Source organism: Tupaia chinensis, unplaced genomic scaffold (assembly GCF_000334495.1).
Source record: "Tupaia chinensis unplaced genomic scaffold, TupChi_1.0 Scaffold145860_1, whole genome shotgun sequence".
NCBI lineage: Eukaryota > Metazoa > Chordata > Mammalia > Scandentia > Tupaiidae > Tupaia > Tupaia belangeri.
In genome coordinates, this window is record NW_006205718.1 from 1,382,885 (window position 1) to 1,388,400 (window position 5,516).

Genomic DNA, 5,516 nt, shown 5'->3' on the forward strand with positions numbered 1-5,516 from the left:
TGGCGGCCCAGGGGAAGCCAGCCTCACCTCTGCCTCTGCCTCTCAGGCTTCTCATGAGAGACCTGAGCATTCTTATCTCAAGCAGAGGCAAAGCCCTTCACAGGAATGTAGGCACTGGGGGAAGTCTTCACAGCGCCGCAGCAAAATTGAATGGTGCGGCTGGCTCCATGGCACAGTGGTAAGGCACTGCTCAAGATAAGCCAGATCCCGTGTGGTCACCACAGTTCAAGTCTCTGGCCAGGTCAGCCCAAGACATGTCAGATCTGATTGGCAAGAAGAGTGGAGGGAGGGAATTGTGGAGTGACCAGATCCCATGGAGGATTCTCCCTCTCTTCTCTCTCACATGCATGCCCACATGCACTGTCATTAATAAAGAAAAATAAATAAATAGAGTTTAAGCCACCGGGTCCAGGACTTGAATCACGGTCAACTACATGGGAGTCCAGCAACATAGCCATTACGCCAACTGCTGGTCCCCATGCCCAGAATCTTGACATGAAAAAGAAATAGAGGAGAAAGTATTGCCATGTGATTATGTTTCATTGGGGTGTTCTCTCTCACTATCACTCTCTCTTGTATACATACTCCCTAGCAATTGAAAAAGGAAAAAGAAAAAAAAAATCACAAGGGAGTAAAGGGCTTTTGGTCTATCCCTGCTTCTGCCTCTAATAGAGCCTTTGACCTTGGACAAGGCCCTTCTGCTCCCTGTCTTGGCCTTTCATCTAGAAATAGCAGGGTTGACTGACTCAGCTCTATGGGTTCCACAGACTATTCTTTTCTCACTCCATGTCTACCTCTCTCATTCTCTCCTCCTGGGGAATCACCCAGAATTCCAGTAAATTCACTTCTGCAAACACATCTCAGGTAGCCACTGTGATCAGGACACTGTCTCAGGTACACATAGCATGGATGATTTAGAAAGCCTGTTAGTAAAGGAAGCTAAGGATACACAAAACAAAGGCAATCCTAAAGGCACCACCATGTGAAAGATTGATCTCAACTTGTTTTAAAATATGTTCTAATCCTACCATCTTCTACATGGTTCTAAATCTTATCATTCTGTCTCTCCCTCTCTGTGACAAATTTTGTCTGGTTCCAGGCTCTTACCTCTGGAATGTTTGCTTAGTCAACTGCAGAACCTCTCTTTGATCATGATGGTGCCCAGCTGGGTCTGGATGCTTGCCTTGTTCACTGTCCCACATGTACTCTGACTCCTGTTCCACTATCGAGAAGGCTCTGCTGAGGTTGTTGCTAAACTGAACTGTGGAGTTGAAACCACATGGTAGTCCTGGGTCTTGAATCCCTTGGTTGAGGGTCCTTCTCTCTCTCATATGCATATGTGCTCTCTAACATGCATAAAATAAATAAATTTGGGAACAGCAGTTAGTGTAATGGCTATGTCACTGACCTCCCATGTAGTTGACTGCAGTTTGAGTCCCGGACTCGGTGGCTTAAACTCACGTCGGGTGTGTGTGCGTGTGTACCCAAGATCCTGAGAGGAGAAGGTATTGCAGCGTGGCCATCCCCCCTGGGGGGTGATTTCTTGCTTTCTGTCTCTCTGTCTCTCTCTGTCTTTCTGGAGAATGCACGTGCCCTATAGCAAAAACCTCTCCAAAAAAAGAAAGAAAAAAACTTAAAAAAAAAAAAGATGACTCTGCTGAGAGTACTGGACATTTCCCCCACCAGCGCAGCTTCTTGTTCACTGTAATGCTCTGTCCTGGTGGTACACATAGGGGCCCTCCCTGGCTTCAAACAGGGTGGCCAAAACCATTCCAGAACAGCAGCCGGGGTTCTTTCCCCTCTTCTCACTGTCTTACAGACTCTCACTCCATATGTAGGTGCCTTTTTTGATGACTTACACCTATACCATTCTGCAGTCCCCATGCAAGAGAAAGACTCACTCCCATCCAGGGCCAGCAACTCCTTGAGTGTCTTCTGGAGCCTTCTCTATCTGCAATGCCCACAAAGCCTGTCCCTCCAAGAGCTGGATGTTTTGACAAAGAGCTATCCCTCTGCTTCACAAACAAGCTCCTGGATCCTGCTGATGTTCCAGGAACACAGTGACTATTCTTAGTTCTTTTTGCTGACAGGAAATAGAAAATAAAGGTAGGAGAAAGAAAGCTGTGTTGCCACAGCTGTCACTATTCCTTGTCACCTGAGCCTCGGAACTCTGAGAGAGCCTTGTCCTTGTCTTTCTGCTTCAGCCTCATTGTGGGAGAATGTTTATCTGTCCGGCAATGATATGAGAGAGAGGAATCCAGGTGTCTAAAGCAGAGCTGGAAGTGCCATTTTTACCTGTAGATATTCTCTCACAGGTGACATGCAGCCTATCAGCTGTAGTCCTTTGGTGTCCTATTGTATGACCTCTGGGGACAAAAATCCCAAACATGGTTTTCTAGCTCCTATTTAACTGACTTGCCTGATTCATTTCCAGATTCCCCAGACACAAGCGTAATTGAAAGTCTGGAGGCCACATGATCCCTCAGCTGCTGCCTACACTGTTTGAGGGGAAGAAGACCTTCTCCATATGCACAGATGGGTTCTATACTGTGCTGTGCTTCCCATGGGCCAGACACTGAGTGCCAAGGGAAACAAAAAGACAAGTGTTTGTCTATAGGACCAACAGTATCCAGGAACGATGGATAAGTACATGACTAAGGAGAATAGTTCTTGCCCCAACTTGGCCTCAAACACTGTGTAACCTTGGGCAGTCATTTCACCTCTCTGAGCTTCAGTTCCTTAGAAGGTAGGGTTTGATGCTGATGGAACCCCTACCAGCTCTGAAATGCTATAATTCTAGTTGATTCACTCCTCCTTTTATAACTTCCTTCCTCAGGTTGGAAGGTGGATGAGAAAGCTTTTAAATGACTTTAATAGCCTGAAACATTTTATCCACCACTAGTTTTCTTTAGGTGTTGTGGATTCTGGGTACACTTTCCCATTTCTTTTCAAGCTGAATGATTGCTTTAGGTCAGCTGTTAACAAAATGGGGTCAAAGTCAGCAGTTCATCTCTGAGCTTTCTAATTCTCCCAGTGAATGGCCACATTACCCCCTCTTACGTAAGGGAACCGTGAGGCCCTTGCATGATATGGGCTGACTCCATACTGGAAAGATAATGGCAGTATTTGTCTAAGTAGCTTAGAAGAGAATTAACCTCCTCAAATACGTGGACTGGCTCAACAATTGAGGCTGTTATCCGGGCCTCACTCTCAAATCCTAATGAACAACTCTTTCTGACACTAGAAATTAACAACCATGTTAGTTTTATTTATTTATTTATTTTTAAGGTTTTAACCATAGGTTGTGTGTGCTTGCTGGAGAGAGAAAGAGAGCCAGTGGGAGGGAAAGTAAGAAATCACCCTCCAGGGGGGATGGCCATACCACAACTCCTTCTTTATCCTCCTCCTGGAATTTCAGGCACACACGCACATGTGCCCAGTGTGATTTTCAAGCTGCCAGGTCCTGAGATTGAACCACAGTTGGCCATGTGGGAGTCTACCACTTTAACCACCCTGCCACCTGCTGGTCGCCCCAATATAAGTTTTTTACAAGTTGTCTCAAAAGAAAATGTGCAAAGAAAAAAGAAAGAGATCCTGGGCTATTTAGATTGTGACTTCCAGGAAGACAGATAAGCTGTGGTATAGCTGTCATCTCTTAGGGCCCAGGATTGAACTCAGCAAGGGCTGCAGTCATGCTAAGTGGTGTTCCCTTTCAGTGGTAACTGAAGACCTTAGCAGATTCAGGCTAACTACTTACATCTCTGTCTATCATGATTTGGAGGTTTAGCATCCTGATGTGTGAAATGAGGGGCTGGTAAGACCCTCTCTGGAGCCCTCTCCACTACTCATCTGCTCCTTGAGGGTGTGATCCTCTGTGCTTTCATTGTTAGTAATGATCTAAATTCTGATGTGTCCATCAAGGTGTCTGCCTCACACATGGCCCCTTCTATGGGAATCTGTCCCTTCTACAGCTCTTGCCCCTAAGGTGAGAGCCCAAACCACCATCTTTATAGCCACTCAACCTGGGTCCTAGCTAATTGGGGTAACCTACACTGGACTAATCAGACTCTAACTACCTAGGACTAGAATCAGATAATGAGCAGAATTGGGCAGAGGGAGGCAGGGGGATGGCAGAAGCTCATGGGGAGGCAGAGAAGGAGGCCAGGAGAACGAGTTGTGTGATGAGGAGTGAAGAGAGAAAAAGTGGGATTCCTGAGGGTGGCGAAGTCAGGAGAGGGTAGCAGAGACCAGTATGGAGCTGGTACAATCTATCAGGTGGGAGGAGGAGCAGACTGCCACAGAGGGGAGTAGGCTAAAGAAGGCAGCCCTCTGGTCCCTGAGGCCGGGCCTTAGTAGAATCCCCCTTGGACTTCTGATGATTGCATCTCCTTGCTCCCTGTATCTTTTTATCTCTTTCCATAATATCATTGCAAGGTCCTATTCTTGATATAAAAAAAACATTCATTTAATAAACTTCCTTCCTTTCTCTTTCTCTCCTTCCTTTTATCCCTATTCTCTTTGACCTACACCCACAGGCAACCATCTCAGGATGCTTAATGTGAGCCATTTTGTTGGTATGCATTCCTGTAAAATGCGGATTGCTGTCACTTAGTTCTCCTTTCCACAGATAACTCTGTGTTCATTGTCGCGTGTGTTGTCCTGCCTCATCGCTCTTGCACCTGCCTCTGAGAACCATCCTGTCACTCTGTGCAGACTGGGTCCATGGCTCTAACTGCTGAATGGCCCTCTATGCCACTGTTCCCACTCTCCCTGGTGGTGGACACACCAACCACCCTCACTGTGCTGTCAGGATCATCCTCAGGTGCATCCCCTTAGGGCTCCTTTAGGAGTGACCTTGCCAGGTATGAGATGTGTGTATAACAAATTCAAGTATTATCAAGTTGCCTTTCAGAGGCTACCTGGGGACTGTTTGAAGATTCCTGGATTCTCGCATCCTGGCAAACACTTGTCAATACCCAGCTTTCTAATTTTTGCAGCCTGATAAGCCTAAAAGGATATTTCATTACTCTTTGTATTTTTTTGATTATGGAAAGTTTGGGCATCTCTTCTTTACCTGTGTGATTCTTTACAATAGTGCCTGGTGTCTCTGTTTCTGTCTCTTCCTCACACACACATGTGCAACACAGTCTTGTACACGTCCACTCAAGCCAGTCTGAGACTGTCTATCTCAGTGCCAAGCACAGAGTGTGGCATATGGTTAAATGCTCAGTAAACATCTGTTGAATCAAAGCAACCAAAAAAAAATCTAAATAACACATGTGAACTGAGATGTTTATAAGTCCTTCATCTTGTCCTCACCAAAAAGCAATCCCATCCTGGCACTTTGGTCATCTGAAATGAGCACGTCCTGCTCCTGTCCCCATATATAAAGGCAACTTCCCAGCAGTCAATCCAGGCCTCCAACTGCTTAGGCCCCAGTTTGAACTGCCTACCCTTTTGCCTTTGCTTGAATCATTCCCATTGTTGGGGATACCTCTTCTTACATATCTCCTCTC

The 5,516-nt window shown here is 46.0% G+C and overlaps 1 protein-coding gene across 3 annotated transcripts in view; it reads right to left on the minus strand.

The window, feature by feature from the left end:
• Positions 1-5,516, minus strand: part of CAPN13 (calpain 13) — an 86,417-nt gene that overhangs the window by 45,323 nt on the left and 35,578 nt on the right. The window lies entirely within an intron of this gene.